This window comes from Mustela lutreola, chromosome 3 (assembly GCF_030435805.1).
Source record: "Mustela lutreola isolate mMusLut2 chromosome 3, mMusLut2.pri, whole genome shotgun sequence".
Classification (NCBI taxonomy): domain Eukaryota; kingdom Metazoa; phylum Chordata; class Mammalia; order Carnivora; family Mustelidae; genus Mustela; species Mustela lutreola.
In genome coordinates this window covers 42,354,004-42,371,465 of record NC_081292.1, presented here as the reverse complement: position 1 = coordinate 42,371,465, position 17,462 = coordinate 42,354,004, and the positions used below count along the sequence as shown (strand labels likewise).

At 44.2% G+C, this 17,462-nt stretch overlaps 1 long non-coding RNA gene across 1 annotated transcript in view; it reads right to left on the bottom strand.

The window, feature by feature from the left end:
- The window catches only part of LOC131826604 (uncharacterized), a 67,996-nt gene extending 50,829 nt beyond the window's left edge, over window positions 1-17,167 (bottom strand). The window contains exon 1 of the long non-coding RNA XR_009351667.1: window positions 16,860-17,167. This is a non-coding gene — a long non-coding RNA (uncharacterized LOC131826604). The remainder of the gene's footprint in view (window positions 1-16,859) is intronic.
- Between the last annotated feature and the right edge of the window lie 295 nt (window positions 17,168-17,462).

Here is a 17,462-nt window from a genome sequence, read left to right as displayed (position 1 = left end):
AATCCTCTTAACAACATGATAAGGAAAGGGGAAGGGCGTATTGTTAAGAAAAAATTTTTTAAGAAAATAAATGGAAAGAAAGAAGTTCATTAACATGCACATTTCCATAGCTCGCACATGGAGGAGCTGAAATTCATACCCCGTCTGCCTGACCTCCCCAGTTCAAGACCTTTACCACTCTGCTATCACTAGCTGCCTGGTGAGCTAGTAAGAAGCCATTTTTCTGCTCCCTTTTGGAGCTGGCTTCAGAGCCTTGCTTGAGGCCTGTCTGCTGGGTGATCAGAGACCCAGAGACCATTCATGAGCTTGGTCCCAATACTTGTACGAATCAACAGCTTTCCCTCTCCAGTTGTTAGGAGATACCTAAATGGCAACCTTTCCTCTTGGTGGCCCCTAAGAACATGGTGGCACCAACGGATGGATCCTGTCTATGGTGATGAGCTGTTGAGGAGCCAGAGTGCCAGAGAAGACTGGGAGTGGAAGCACTAAATAATGACAATAATAACAGTGAATCAGGCTATCGGCCTATTAGATCCATTCCTCTTTAGAAAGAGCTAAGGCAAGCGATCTATTTACCCAAAGCAACTACATTAGTGCCAGCCGGGTTTTCGCCACCAGTGAGCACCATTGTGACAGGGAGGAAACATCCGCAAGAAGAAAATACTTCCCCGCACCCTTGCTCTGTGTGGCTCTGACTTGCCTTTGGTAGGTGTCTGACTCCCACAGGGCAAGCAGCACTGGATCCCCTGAAAAGCCCTCTTTCTTGGGCAAAATGAGATATTTTCATCCACAAAAACGAGGTCAGCCCCCCCTGTCAACTACATGGCAAAAAAGACAACCAGGACGTACCAGAGTAAAAAGAGCCAGGTCCTGATCTAGACTCAAGGCTGGCTCCCTCATCAGAAAAAACAAAGCAACACCAAGCAAGCAAGCTCCTGGTGGAATCCAAGCAGCCAATAGCAAGGAGAACCAAGCTATTAATTAGGGAAGAAAAAGGCAAAGGGGCTAGTGTTTGTTAACTCCCCGCCTTCATGCTAAACCTTCAGGAACCGCAAGTGTCTGAATAAACAGCAAACTGGAACAGAGGAGAGTCCTCATTTCTGGAAGGTTGAAGGTTGAAAAAAATATTTTGACAAAATGAGTATAGAATCATTTAGAAATGTAAACAAAATAGACAAATGTCTGTTTTATGTGTTAATTTCAAACCCAGAAGTATTTATTATAAAAGTTGCTGTTATTTAGAAACATTGCTTTTTAAACATTCCCAATCTCACATTCAGGAAACAATCTTTCATAAACCCTTCATGTTTCCTGCGATATGAGTCTCTTTGTCCCAGCTGAAGTCACTGTTGAACAATCTAAGGCTTTTCTAAAGCACATCGACTTGATTTCCAGCAAACTGAGATGCATTGCTTTTTAAATTCATATAATATGCTATTAATGAAAGTGTACCCTAAGCCCCTAATACCCATTTCTGTAAGATTTAGTACAGTTCACTCATTCTCTAAATGTGTATTAGTGATATTAGTGATATCTATAAAATAACCCCGTCACTATCGCTTTTAAAAGTGATCTATTTAAAAAAAAAAAAAAAACGGTTTTCCATCATCTCTGGTATTTGCTATTGTGAAGTCATATCCCTATATTTATGACTAAGTCTGTATTCTCCCTAGATGACCGTATTATCCCCTTGGGACTGACTCTGTATTAAATTTGCCTCCTTTGAAAAATCCATTGCATCAGGCAACTCCTAAAAGCACCCCAACTGCACTGACTGAACATTGTTTCCAACAATTTATCTTCCTCAAATAATACTTAATCAAAATAAAAGAAAAGAAAGAATTTTTTTGGTGTCTCAGCCAGGGTTCTGTGGAGAGCAGAGCCCGAGGCAAAGCCGTGCAAAGCCACTTTATCAGGAATGCAATGGCAGAGAATAGGAGGGGAAGAGGGAGAGAGGCAGGGTAGAAGGCAAAGCCCTGAGTGGGGGGGGGGGGTGTGGGAGAGTGGGGGTGTGGGGAGGTAGGTGGAGGAGCATGGCTGAGCTAATAGGGATCAAGGCAATCAAGAGCTCCATCTTGAAGGACCACCCCGTATGTGGCCTTTAGGATGACTGCAGGTGGTTCAAGGCTCATATTTTTTTTTTTAAAACAATGTTGGTTTTTTTTGTTTGTTTTTTTAAAGATTTTATTTATTTGACAGAGATCACAAGTAGGCAGAGAGCAGGCAGAGACAGAATGGGGGGGCAGGGGGAGGGGGAGCAGGCTGCCTGCTGAGCAGAGAGCCTGATGATGCAGGACTGGATCCCAGGACCCTGAGATCATTGACCTGAGCTGAAGGCAGAGACTTAACCCACTGAGCCACCCAGGCACCCCAAGGTGCTTTGAAATCTATACAATGAAGGGTCAGCCCTCTTCTCCCCTTAAATTCTCTACTTCCCCTACCCAGAACATGTAAGCCAGTAAGTGTTTAAGACCATACCTGTTCCCGAGTGTGCATGTGTAATTAGATAGATAGACAGCTTGGTCCTTGGGGGTCATGGGTGGTAGGGAGGAAAAAAATGAAACAAGATGGGACCGGGGAGGGAGACAAACCATAAGAGACTCTTAATCTCAGGAAACAGGAAACAAACTGAGGGTATATGCTATGGTGAGTGCTGTGAATTGTATAGGACCGATGATTCACAGACCTGTAACTCTGAAGCAAATAATACATTATATGTTAATAAAAATAAATAAATAGATAGATAGATTGATCCTCTTTTTTATGCTAATTGACGCTATGAACACTGTTCTGTACCTTCTCTCTTAACAACGTATCTTAGAGATCACTTTATATTAGCACATTCTTCTTCTTTCTTTTTTAAATATTTTATTTATTTATTTTAGAGAGAGAATCAGAGAGAGTGTGAGAGAGCAGGAGCAGGGAGGAGAGGGAGAAGCAGGCTCCCTGCTGAGCAGCAACCCCCTCCCACCCCCCCCGACCACACCCCACCCCTGACTCAGGGCTCCATCATCCCAGGACCCTGGGATCACCGCCTGAGCTGAAGGCAAACATCGACTGAGCCACCCAGGCATCCCTCCCACATTAGTATCCCTCAACATACACTTACTGATACTTCATGATACAGGAAGACTATAATTTATCTAAGTGGCTCAGTAACAATGGACATTAGATATTTACTGTCTTTTGTTATGGTGAACTATGCCACAGTCTATGCCCTCGAACCTGTCTTGTTCCCTGGCTGGTGAAAGCGTGACACGATGGGTTTTTGACACACCTCATGTGGACCCTGGCTGGAAGGAAGTGTTCAGTGACTGCTACCCTACCCTTTGTCCCCTTTTTTTTTGGGGGGGGGGGTTGCAGTCCTCTCTCCAGAGCTCTTTCCCCACCAGGGATGCCTTGTTCTTGGAGAATGGAAATATCAGGAAACACAAAATGTGACCTTTTTTTGGAATCCAGATGTGCTTGGACACATGATTGGATCTCCTGCCAGAACTGAGATAGCATTTTCATTCTGTGCTTGAAAATCTAAACTCTCTCAGGACATTATCTTCACCTGTGGATGGCCAAGTGGGTCTTGGCTTGGCTTGCCTTTAATGTCATTGTTAAGGGAATGAGAAAAGGTCCTGAGATGCTTTCAAGAAGGGGAGCTGGGAGGGAGCCCCAAACACTTCTCTCAGGAGACAAGGCTGAAAATCTGAACTAGCAGGGACAAGTGCAGAGAACTGAGTGTTCCCTGAAGCCATCTCCCTGGTCCACCTTGTGTCTTCCACATGGATCTAGGAGGGGCCCGGCATGAATGCAAGCCTTAGGTTTGCACAAGCGCTGCTTCCAGGGCCTGGGGAGGAGGAAGAATTTCCTGTAGGAGGGAAAAGGGGGTCAGAGCACATCTGTTGGTGAGAATTCTTAGGTGGGTGTGTGGCTCGCTCCTGGATACCTCACTCATCCCCAGTCTCAAAGTGGTGCTCAATAAATGCTTGAGGAATGCATTTGGGCTTGGCCTGGCTATACTCTGCCCCATCCTAGATTGTGAGGTGCATCATAATAGAAGTGTCGAGTTCAGTTTGATTCTTGGAGTTTTAAGTGGACTCAACATACACTTATTGAGCACTGTGTTCTGATCTGGGCTTAGAGATGAAATCAGCATAGTCTTTGGCTTCAAGCAAATAAGAGAAGGGAAGAGGGGTCTAGAACTCCAGAGGTTCGCAACTGGACTAGGATCCTAGAAACTTCCTGGAGGACATGCCATCTAAGCTGAGGCCTGAAAGAAGAGACAGTTGAGCAAAGGGCTTGGGGGAGGTGGGCACAGGCAGTCCAGGCAGCAGGTGCGATCACTGAGAGCAGCTGGCCTGGCTTCCGGGAGCCCAACAGAAGGCTGGAGAAGGGCTGGGAGTAGGGATACGACAGTTCAGAAGGCAGGCCACCAAGGACCTGTGTGCTGCTGGAGGAGCCCGGGCTTCATTCTGAGAACCATGGGGACCTGACGGGGTTCCAGCAGAGAGGGATGCTCCCGGCACCTTGCTGGGTGCTGGCCGTACAACCAAATACCACAGACCGTTTTTACCTTCCTGGAACTCGTTTTCTACTGGAACAAGGACTGGAGGAAGGCATCAAAGGGGACACCCGGGTTTTCTAGTCAGGTGACCGGGTAGCCAGTGGTGACTTTTGTGGTTGTGGGGAATAAAGGAAAAGGAGCAGGTTTCTTTTCTTTTTTTTTTAAAGATTTATTTATTTGACAGAGAGAGAGATCACAGTAGACAGAGAGGCAGGCAGAGAGAGAGAGAAGGAAGCAGGCTCCCCGCCAAGCAGAGAGCCCGATGTGGGACTCGATCCCAGGACCCTGAGATCATGACCTGAGCCGCAGGCAGCGGCTTAACCCACTGAGCCACCCAGGCGCCCAAGGAGCAGGTTTCTAAATACATTTTTAAGTATGGTGTTCTGCTTTTACTGAAGGGAAAGCACCTTGAGCTACTTTGAATAGGCCTCCCAATGTCCATTTTCCCAATCTCCCAGAATAACAGAAGCTTTTATTTTCAGCTACCAAACTACGCTTTGGAGCCCATGTCAAAGCTAGCTAGCTGTGACCATACGACTAAGTTCCAGCCAAAGGTATAGAAGTGAAAGGGACAGGTGCGACTTCTGGACCTGGTCCTGAGAACGGGGACAGGGCAGTGGACCTGGGGCATCCATCAAACTGCAGGATGGAGTCACAGGATGCAGGTGCCAGGGCAATGAGACCAAAGGAGCCTGGGCCCTGACAGCTGCGCAAAGGAAATGGCCCTACCAGCACGAATTTTCACATCGAAGGGAAGTAAACTTCCATCTTGACAGAGCCACTGTTGAATTTGAGTTTTTTTTTTTATATTGGCTACACTCAGTACCTTAATAATAGCAGATCTGACCCAAGCAAAACTGTGATAGAGACAAACTGAGCTGCTTCTCCTTTCTGTCCACCCTCTTGGGTATAATTTACCCCTGGGATCTCCAGAATTTTCCATTGTTGACCAGTGCCTTCCTGCTTCCAATACCCCTTTGTCCCACTCACTAAAACCTGTCAAATCTTATCTGCAGGTTACAGGGGGCTTTCCTCCTCCCATCCTCCAGGGATGGGGATGACTCTTTGATCTGGAAATGCAAAATGCCATACTAATTATAGCTTCATGTATTAGTTAAAATTGGGATGCAGAATCATACCCTGGGTTTAAATCCTTCCCAGGGGAATGAGCAAGAGGCCTTCATGGCCTCAGCCTCATTTATAAGATGGCATTAATACTGGCACTGACTTTATAGAATTGTTCTAAGAAGAAAATAAGATAAAATAAAGCACTTAGCACGGTTCCTGGAAAAGAATGAGGGTCAAATCACTTGCCTTGCTTCCAGAAATGTGTATTTGTCTCCAGTGCAAGTTGTCCAAGGAAGATGGTCATTGATCCTTCTTTTAGAGACCTCAGGGGATAGGGTTTCCACAGGCTCCCATGGCATGCTTGCTTAATCATCTCTGCAGCTTGGATAGCTTTCCTTAATGTCTGCCAAACCCTCTCTCCCAGCCACTGAAGCCTTGTTAACCATCTGTGGAAGACATGTGGTCACCTTCCCCTCTGAGATGCTTTGACCTCATCTTCTCTGGGTTAAAAAGCTTTGAGTTCCTTATTATTACGCCATAAAACCCATCATCTATTTCTGGGATCATTTAGTGATTTCTCTTTTTAGGAGTCAGAGTGAGGTTTTGATGGTCTTCAGATAGGTGCCCAGAAACTGTGTAAAAGAAAGCAAACTATGATTCTATCCTAAGCTGGGCTTGTGTCTGCAAAAGTCTAGGTCGGTGATTTTCAAAATGTGGTTCCACCCAGCAGCATCAGCCTAACCTGGGAACTTATTAGAAATGCAGACTCAAAGGTCCCACTCCAGACCTACTGAATCAGACCCTCTGGTTGGGACCCAGCAGTCTGGGTTTTCACTCTTCCATGATTCTGATGCTGTTAAAGTCAGGGAAGTGCCAGTTTGCAAAATGAGAGTAGAAAGGGTCAGAGAATGTAGCCAATACCTGAATCCTGAGGGGAAGTCCCTTAGTTTCCTCTGAAGTGCAAACCCAATCTCAGATTTCATCACCTTCTAGCTGGCAGCAAAGGAGAGAAGAGCCCCCACATGGTCCCTAGAGGAGATGAGGAGAGAGAGATTGCCAAGCTCCCTCCTGAGCCAGCCAAGACCTCAGGGCTCTCCCCACTGAGAAGGGAGGATGAGCTGGTCTGCCCTGAACCTGTTTATTGCTTTAGTAACACGTAGAAGAAGAGAAAGCCACTAACTCCTAGCACCCTTGTCCCCGGTGAATAGCGAACACAACCCAGTCACTCAGTGTCTTAGGATCTGAACAGCCAGAGGAGTCCCAGGGAGCAAGGGAGGCGGGGAGGGAATGCGAAGGCTTCCCCTGCGGGGAAAGAGCAGAGCAAACCCTTATCTTCCAACTCAAGAAACTAGAGCACTGCTGGTTTCTCCCCCCCCCCACCCCCCACTGTGTGAAATAAAGTCCCTTTGTTGTTGTTGTTGGGGGTGTTTTTTTAGTTAGAAATCTGCCCCTCAGGTGCAGCCATGATGATTAGCTAAAGGCCTTTTTTTTTTTTAAAAGATTTTATTTGGGGCACCTGGGTGGCTCAGTGGGTTTAAAGCCTCGGCCTTCGGCTGGGGTAATGATCCCAGGGTTCTGGGATTGAGACCCACATTGGGCTCTCTGCTCAGCGGGGAGCCTGCCTCCCCCACTCACTCTGTCTGCCTCTCTGCCTACTTGTGATCTCTGTCTGTTAAATAAATCAATTTTTTTTAAAAATTAAAAAAAAAGATTTATTTATTTATGTGACAGAGAAACAGTGAGAGAAGAAACACAAGCAGGGGGAGTGGGAGAGGGAGCAGCAAGCTTCCAGAAGAGCAGGGAGCCTGGTGCGGGGTTCAATCCTAGAACCCTGGGATCATGGCCTGAGTCAAAGGCCTAGGCCTAAGGATTGAGCCTCACCAAGCGCCCCAGGTACAGGCCTCTTAGAAAGACTAAGCTCCTGGGTAAGAACTCTTTCTCCTTTGGTAACAGTCCTCTGGGACACATGCACATAAGCTCCACTGGCCATATTAGGTGTCCCCTTGTAACACTGCCCAAAATCAGGGTGCCCGACGGGGTTCTGAGCTCCTTCCTAGGTGACACGGATTATTACAGTCCCATGGGACCAGGAACACAAGCTCCCCCTGGCCTCCGGAGCCAGGTGATCAGGACGCATCCACTAGACAGCTGCGGCTGCAAAAACCTGGGCACCAGCTGAGCATAATGAACACGGGGTTGACTGAAAGGCTCCAGCTCCAGCACGAAGGGGAGCACGCCAAGATGGCGCCCATCAGCCTCGGGTCAGTGCTTGTCTCTCAGGTGTGTGTGTGGAGTAGTGCTTGCCGCTCAGCCCCCCACGCTTTAATACAAGTGGGAGCGTCTCCTCCATCGAAGTCTGGGGTCCCTCGGCTGCCGGAAGCTGGGTCCTGCTCCGGTGAGTCCAAGCGCGAGCCCCTTGAGAGCCCTTTCTCTCAGGGCCGCGCGGTGGGGCTGGGGACGCGAGCCTCTGCTGGTTTGCAGGGTTGGATGTTTTGGGGACTTGTCTTTCAAGTGCGCATCTGACCCTTTGTTGCATTTAATTTATTTTTGGTAGGGTGAACTAAAGTATCCAAAAGTGTGTGTATGCGGGGGGGGGGGGGGGGTGATTATGATGTGTGCTGGGAATTATTAAGCAATAGATGTAAAAATTTTCCCATATCAAAAGCTTGGGCATCTTTCCAAGAGCAGAACTTTCCATAGCAAAACATCATCTGTTTTCAAACGACGCTAGAGGTCAGAGGAAATCAGTGTGGAAGACCGTTCAGAGGCACCAACAAGGGACCCGAACTGATGCCACAGGTCAAGGCCGGCCCCTCTCTCAGGCTTTCACCACGCAGTGCGGCCCGAGTGGGTCTGTGGGCCGCGGCCCGAGCCGTTGTTAATAAAGGCCGCTGGTAAGGGCGCTGGATTAGGGTCTCCGTTTTACTTTCAGTTAGAGTATAAAGCTAGAACTCTCCTTTGCCCGCCCTCTGTTTTTTCACACATGAGTAATAGTCAAAGTTTGGGATATTTCCTACTGAATAGTTGAGACCTCAAGTCTCTGGGCCCTGGATTTCAGCAGTGAAAAAAAAATTAAGCACATGAAGAGGAAAGTCATAAACGTCCTATAAGAAAGTATATGATTTTTAGTATTATTACTATTATTATTTTATTTATTTATTTATTTATTTTGCAAAATTGTGCCTTTTGAAATTCAGTTGGCGTTTGTCATAGGCCGTGTGCGGGGGCGGGGGGTGCCATCGGTTTCCATAGCACCGTCAGCCGGAGAGCTGTGGGGTAATTATTTCTCCTGTTCTGTCACAGGAAGTGCTCATTCCAGCACGACATCCTCTTTAACTCCGCAGCAGCCTAAGTGTTTCAAAATAGCCACGTTTGGAGGGACCTTTATATAAATCTGTTCTCTTCTGAATGATGCCCTGTCTTCCTGCCCCATTTTACCTCTCTGCTCTTTCGTGACGATTCTGTGATTCTGCGAAGGAGGCTGAGACACAGGCTGTGCGGGGGTGGGAGGGGGCGGGGCGGGCAGGTGAATCAATGTCCCTGTTCTGTTTTTGAAAATGATTCAAAAGCATCAAACCCCAAACCAGTCTCCATGGAAGTGAAAGCCATTCTTTCCCCGGGGAATAAGCAGCAGTCAGAAACCCCCCAACCAGGGTCACACAAGGAAACAAGGGGAGACTGAGCCTGAGGGCGTTCATCCATTCTAGGGGGAGGGTGTAGCCTGACCAGGGTCGGACATGCTCTGAATTTCCTTCTTCTGGATTTGTTCGGAGTTCTCTAGGTATCTGGGTAGAGGGCATCCTCTGTATTCCTATCCTGGGCTCAGGTGAGGGTCGCCGGCTGTGACTCCCATTGAAGGGACCTGAGAAGTCACCAAGTCCAGACTTAACATTTCACAGATGGAGAGCAAGCCCAGAGAGGAGGTGAACCTGCTGAGAGTGGATTCAGTTCACTGTTGGCTCAGAAGGAACTTGCGTTTCGGAGGTCTGCCCTGCTGCTTCCTCCCCCTGAAGGCTTCTAGAAGACCACCCATGTCATCCCAAACTGTCTCTGAAAGATGAAAAGTTGCCCGTCCTGAGGCACGTGATCAGAGACGACAAAAATCCCAAGCTCTTGCTCAGTGGTCAGATGGGAAGCCACAGCTTTTTCCTGAATTTCTCTCGGTGAGGCTAAGAATCCCTAAAAGGCCACAGGATGTTTTGGAGTAATTTTAAATCGTTTCCAGGAAAAAGGAATGACCTTCTAAGCAACAGAGTAGGAATTCAAAGTCCTGGTGATGGAGCCCTCCCTTTCTCTTCTAGTTTCTGCAGACAACGAGGTCAGGCAGGCCTCTTCCTAAGAGCTAAGAGTCTAGGGGAGTCTGAATGGCTCAGTAGGTTAAGTGTCTGCCTTTGGTTCAGATCATGATCCCAGGGTCCTGGGATCGAGCCCCACATCATTAGGATCGAGTCCCACATTGTGATTGGGCTCCCTGCTCAGCAGGGAGTCTGCTGCTCCTCCTCCCTCTCATCCTCCCCCTGCTTGTGCTGTCTCTCTCTCAAGCTCGCTCTCTCTCAAATAAATAAATAAAATCCATGGCGGGGGGTGGGGTGGGGGAAAGAGCTGAGTCTAGTGTGGGGGTGCAAAAAAGGAGACCAGTGACTCTCTGCACAGGAGAGCATGTGCAGCACTTGGGGACCCCTAGCTGGAGAGGCACCTTTCTCCTTCCTCAAGGGTATCAGGTGCTCCAGATTCAGGCAAGACCTTCCAGGGGGCATGTGTGCACTGGACAGGCAGGAATGAGGGAGAGCAATTCAGGCCAGTAAAGAGATGCAACCAGTTGGGATTCAGGACAACTTCCAGGGTCATCACAAACTGGAAAAAGAGTAATAAACACAGTCTCGGATTGACCCAGATAGGAACTTACTCCTAGCTTCTGATCCATGATGTGCCGTCTACAAATTTCTCTCAAAGGCGAGCAGTCGACAAAAGGCTAGAAGAACTCACTGCAGATTTTACTACAAAAGGCTAGAGGAACACACTGCAGACTTTACTACAGCTTCTGCAAACTGGTGTTTTGATTTCAGAGATGGGATTAGTAGTGGGGATGGAGACATATTTCATACAGCATTACACATAGGGAAGAATGTACCATGTAATAATCATTGAAAGGACAAATCACTTTTCTGGAACTTTTTTTTTTTTTTCTTGCTAAAATGTCATTTGGGAAGTTTTGTTGTTTTTGCAAAAAACTAAAGAAAAAAAGATAATATAAAAAGTAAAAATGACCTATAATCCCAATACCCAGATAGACCTACTGTTAACTCGTGGTGTTTTGTAATTGAGGTCATACAGTTTGACTTCTGCTTTATTTATGTAGCAACATGCTATAAGCATTTTCAAGGTAATTGCAAATGCATCATAAGGATCATTTTAATGTTTGAATAATATCTTACAACCTACACAGCATTCCTTTACTGCTGTACTTGTGGTTCTTTCTAAAATTTTGCTATTATAAATATCATTGGCATAAGATACTGAGGATGAAGTTTCAAGATATGGGCAACTTTCAAACAGGGCAAAATGCTATTAATAGTTGAATCCAGGCAACTATGGGAGTTCATTGTACTTTCAACTTTTCTGTGTTTGAAATTTTTCATAATAAAATATTGTAAACAGTAGTGCAGTGGTGAACACTTTTGTATATGATTTTTTTTGTTCATGTCTCTGATCTAATCCTTTGATTTTTGTGTTTCTGATGATATTTTAAAATAGAGCCATTGGGTCAAAGATCATGAATATCTTTAAAGACCCACCATACATTCTCAAACTAACCGCCCTCTTGGAAGTTTGCACCAACTACGTGTGAAACTCCTCTCTCTCCATCCATGCCATCCTCGAATTATATGAGTTTTTATTAATATCTGCTATTTTCATAGAAAAACAGTTTATCACTGGATTTCTTTGGTTACTAATAAGTTGAAATGCTTTTCCTTATTTTCATTAGCTTTTTGTATTTCATGACTTACAACCTTGACCCCTTTTTCCATTGAAAGCTCAGTGTTGACTCATGTCCTTGAATGAATATTTTAAATTTAAATGTTTATTTTTTCTGGGTAATATATGACCATGATTTAATATTTAAGACTTAATTGTAATATGAACTCGTAGTTCCTGCCCTTCCCGTCCGCATCACCAGAGAATGCATCTTTAAGAGGTTTCTTTAAAACTGGTTAATGGGCATTAAGGAGGGCACGTGATGTGATGAGCACTGGGTATTATAAGCAACTGATGAATCATTGAACACTACTTCTGAAACTAATGATGTACTGTATGTTGGCTAATTGAATTTAAACTTAAAGCTTTTTGGGAAAAAAGCCATTTCTCCTAGTTTTCTCTAAGTAACATGCTTTATTTTTGCCTTTCTCAAATTCTTAAAGCTATAATTTACCCACAATAAAATGCACACATTTTAACTGTACTGTTAAGTTTTAACTGTTCAATGAGGGTTTTTTAATGGAATTAAAAAGCATAACATAAAATTCACCTTCTTAGCCATTTTTAAATACAGTTCAGTGGCGTTAACTGTGTTTACATTGCTGTGTAACATCTCTAGAACTTTTTCATCTTGCAAAATTAAAACTCTGTACCCATTGAACAACTCGCCATCTCTCTCTCTCCCCCACCTGGCCCTGGCAACCACAATTCTACTTCTGTTTCTATGACTTTTTTTAAAATTTCTTTTCAGTGTTTCAAAATTCATTGTTTATGCACCACACCTAGTGCTCCATTCAATACGTGCCCTCCATAATACCCACCACCAGGCTCACCCAACCTCCTACCCTTCTCCCCTCCAAAACCCTCAGATTGCTTCTTAGAGTCCACAGTATCTCATGGTTCGTCTTCTCCTCCAATTTTCCCCAACTCCCTTTTCCTCTCCATCTCCCCATGTCCTTCATTCTATTTGTTATGCTCCACAAATAAGTGAAACCATATAATTAACTCTCTCTGCTTGACTTATTTCACTCAGCATAATCTCTTCCAGTCCCGTCCATGTTGATACAAAAGTTGGATATTTATCCTTTCTGATGGAGGCATAATACTCCATAGTATACATGGACCACATCTTCCTTATCCATTCCTCTGTTGAAGGTCATATTGGTTCTTTCTACAGTTTGGCAACTGTGGCCATTGCTGCTATGAACACTGGGGTACAGATGGCCCTTCTTTTCACTACATCTGTATCTTTGGGGTAAATACTTAGGAGTGCAATTGCAGGGTCATAGGGAAGCTCAATTTTTAATTTCTTGAGGAATCTCCACACTGTTTTCCAAAGCGGCTGCACCAACTTGCATTCCTACCAACAGTGTAAGAGGGTTCCCCTTTCTCCACATCCTCTCCAACACACGTTGTTTATTCTCTTGTTAATTTTGGCCATTCTAAGTGGTGTAAGGTGGTATCTCAATGTGGTTTTAATTTGAATCTCCCTGATGGCTAGTGATGATGAACATATTTTTGTGTATCTGTTAGCCATTTGTATGTCTTCATTGGAGAAGTGTCTGTTCATATCTTCTGCCCATTTTTTGACATGATTATCTGTTTTGTGTCTGTTGAGTTTGAGGAGTTCTTTATAGATCTTGGATATCAGCCCTTGTCTGTACTGTCATTTGCAAATATCTCCTCCCATTCTGTGGGTTGCCTCTTTGTTTTGTTGACTGTTTCCTTTGCTGTGCAGAAGCTTTTGATCTTGATGAAGTCCCAAAAGTTCATTTTTACTTTTCTTTCCTTTGCCTTTGGAGACATATCTTGAAAGAAGTTGCTGTGGCCAATGTTGAGGAGGTTACTGCCTATGTTTTCCTCTAGGATTCTTGTTTCTATGACTTTGACTAGATATCTCAGATAAGTAGAATCATACAGTATTTGTCTTTTTGTAACTGGTTTCTTTCAGTTAGCATAACATCCTCCAGGCTCATCTGTTTTGATGCAAATTATAGAATTTCCTTCCCTTTTTAAGGCTATGTAATATTTCAATGTATGTATGTACCACATTTTCTTTATCCCTTCATTCATGGATAGATACTTGGTTTATTTCCATGTCTTCACTATTATGAATAATGCTGCAATGAACATGGGTATACAAATATCTTTTTGAGATCCTGCTTTCATTTCTTTTGAATGTATACCCAGAAGTGGAATTGCTGGGTCATATGTTAATTCAATTTTTAATTTTTTGAGGAATGTTTACAATGTCTAAGTAATATACTTTTACAAATATTTCTTATTTTTTTCCTTCCAATTTTATAGACATTATCTACTGACTTCATACTCTGGAAAATAAGTTTTATTATACTTCTCTCCTATCTCAGTTTCCCCTTACTACTCTCTTCCAAGTATATTTATAGCCTAAGTTTGGTTAAGTTATTACTTTCTGTTTATACTTTCATAAATATGCAAGCATTGTTTATTTAATTTGCTTTCTTATAGAACTTCTTGTTTTCCTGGAGCCGATGATTGTGCTATTTTTTAGTCCCTTGGGGTTTTTGAAAAAATTTATAACCAGATTCACTTACAGAGCTGTAAAATTACCCCTCAATATTGTCAAGCACATCTTGACCTATTAATTATACTTTTCTTTTAGAGATGATGCTGTTCTTTTTCTCCATCTCTTCTGGTTTCTTTCTAGGCAGAGCTATTGTCCTGAAACTAACTTCCACCATCATGCTGATTTTTCTCTTCATCTCTTTCCTGTGTTGGAGAAAAGCCTGGAGCCTATGACTTAGCTCTCCTCAAGTCTCATGATCCTTGGCTCCCTATTTATATTTAAGATTGGAAGTTGAATGTTTACAAAAGGATTGACAGTGAAAAGACCAATCATGTATCATTTCCCAGGCACTGTGGAGCCTGGGGAGCTTGAAAGGGAAATAAGACTCCAAAGGAAATAAATACAAACACACAATGATAAATCTAGAACTGCTGATGTGACTACAGTAAATATACAAGGGTCAGTAGTGGCATAAAGGAAGGAGTAATGAGCTGCTCTCAGGTAGCTTTCCCTTCTAAAATATGCTAAAAATGATAACAATAGTGGCAGTGACAATATCTAACATGCGGCAAATGCCTACTCTGTACAAGTACTATTAAATATCTATTTAAGAACAAAATTTCCTTTGGTTTTACAGTGATGATTTTTTCTGAACTTTCTGAATGGAATTTTATTACCTTGTGAAGAATGAGTTGTATATCAGTAATTTTTGAGGAATCAGCACAGGTTGACAAGTGGTATTTTGAATGTCTGCTTCTCCTTCAATCTGTATTCATCTTTTAAGATGAAACAAAGTTACAGCTTTATTAAAAGAAGTGCTCTGGGGGTGCCTGGGTGGTATAGTCGTTGGGTATCTGACTCTTGATTTTGGTTCAGGTCATGATCTCTGGGTGATGAGGTTGAGCCACATGTCACGTGCCATACTGGGTGTGGAGCCTGCTTGGGATTCTCTCTCCCTCTCCCCGCCCCCCAACCCACATGATCTCTCTCTCTCTCTCCCTCTCAAAAAAAAGTGCTTTTGTGTAGGGTAATATGCATATCATTTGTGTAGGAAGGGATGTATGATACATGTTTTTACATAAATTCCATGTTTGTCAAAAATTTTTCTAGAAGGAGAGTAGAACAACCCCCAGGAGGGATGGGATATGTGTGTGTCTGTAAGTTGGAGGAGAGTTTTTTAATAACTTTTCTGGGAATCTGATCAGTGTGACTTTAAAGCCACATATTTATATTGCTCTTATAATCAAAAACTAATTATAAAATAATCCCCTCATGTAAACATATAATCATAACATGATAATAGAAGAATGATTATAGTGGAAAACCCTCCACTAACGTAATTCTCCTCAGTGCTGTTTTCAGGACCAAAGGGCTCAGGCCATCCATCAAGTGTGTGACAGAATGTTGCCTGTTCAGGGAGGGGAGTGAGAGAACACATGACCAGACACCATGAGGGCAGAATTTTTGAGTGTCTCCACATATTGATCTGCCTATCAGCTCTTGGCCCCTCACTGACTACAGCCCATGGGTGGAAGCATGTCTATGGGTTAGAGCTTGCATCTGTCCAATTCCATATTGTGGTCACCTTTCTCTCTCTCTTTCCTCTGGAGCAGTGCTCACAATCTGGACTCAAGTCAGGATTAGTTCACTTGAGCGTTGGGGCTAGAAATGGGGTCAGGGATTGAAGAGAAAAAAAATCATAGACTGACCAGGCCAGAATGAACCAGAATGAACAGCAAAACCAGTTGCTCAAAGCAGGAAGTCAGGAGTAGGATAAGTCAAGGTCTTGGCTACATCTGTGACTACAGAAACCCAAGCAAGCATCGACACCAAGAAGAAGCATCAACAGGAACACCTCAAAGGGTGTCACGCACGTCAGCATCCCTACAACTCTATGACACTGATACCACTCTAACCCCCATTTTATAGATGCAAGCTCACAGAGATGCAGTGATTTGCCCGTGTCATATAGCTGGTAGGTGTTGTAGGTAGTTAAACCCTAGTAGTTCAGCTCTGGAGACAGAAACTATACTAATGATAGGGATAAGTCACTACATTACCTACTTACTTATCACCAATAAAAATGCAATCACAAACTGTGGTTTGAAGAGAAGAAAGCAACCTGAAACTAAAATACTTGATCTACACTTCAGAGTTAGGTAAGGCTTTCCTGGTGAAGAAAACTGGAACTGAGATCTAAATATTGAGTTACTTAGATAAAAAGCTGGAGGCTAAGGAACCAGCAGAAGAGAGTTCCAGATAATGAGAATAGTGTGTACAAAGGTCCTGTGGCAAAAGAGAGAAAACCAAGTTGGAGGTGCCAACATAGCAAGTGCTGACTGGTCTTGGGGACAGCATGAGGCAGAGACAGAACGTCAAGAGGTTTGTGGAGATTGAGCAAAACCTGGTAATTGCTTTCACACCTAGGATCTGGGGTAGGGAATTGCTCTGGCATGAAGAAGCCAGGCTTTTTGTGGGAATTCAGTGTGCTCTTGTGTATCAGCGTCAGGTACTACATTTGCCCGTGCACTGATATATGCTAGTTTTGTTTTTCCTCTCCCAGGCCCCCATTCTTCCCTTCTGCCGCACTCCTGACTCTGTGGCTTAGACAGAAGTGTGCAATAATGCCCAGCTTGCACAAAGACCTAGTTTGTAAAGAGACCTCCTCCCCCCTCTCCCCACCCCCACACAGCAGCTCAGTAGAGAATGACTCACCATAATGGAGAGGCAGACAGCTGAAGTACATTTGACGAAGACCAATAGCACATTGCGTTGCAGAGTCTGTTGGCTTTTCCTACCCTGAGCTTTCAAAAGCAATTCAAATAAGAGATGAACCAGGTGCCAGGTCAATTGATCTGTGTCTGTGGAGTTGGGGTGGATGTCGGCTGTGTCCCCATTTGGCACTTCCCTTCTAGACTGTGCCAGGAAGGTGTTAGAGAATGCCTACCCAGTAGGTGATGGAAAGCTAGCTGTCTGGCTTGCACTCCCTTTGTTTATCTGGGTCTGTGCACAGTGGCCTGACCTCCATCTACTAGACACTTGCCATGCTCAGATTGTTGGACTTTGGCATTTTCTCTTGTTTTTCATTTTCATGAGTAAAAGAAGATTATTCACTTAATAGTCAGAGGGCAGTTGGTTATTCAAGAACATCCTGTAAGCATTACCAGGATCAGTCCTTGACCCTGAGGAATAAAGGGAACAGATATTCCTCAGAATGGTGGAGATCCGGCTTAGGGACTGCAGTGAAAAGAAGGCTGTCAATAGCGGTTTTGGAGGATCCATCCAAAACTCCCTGGAAACTGGACTGGCTTGGCAGAG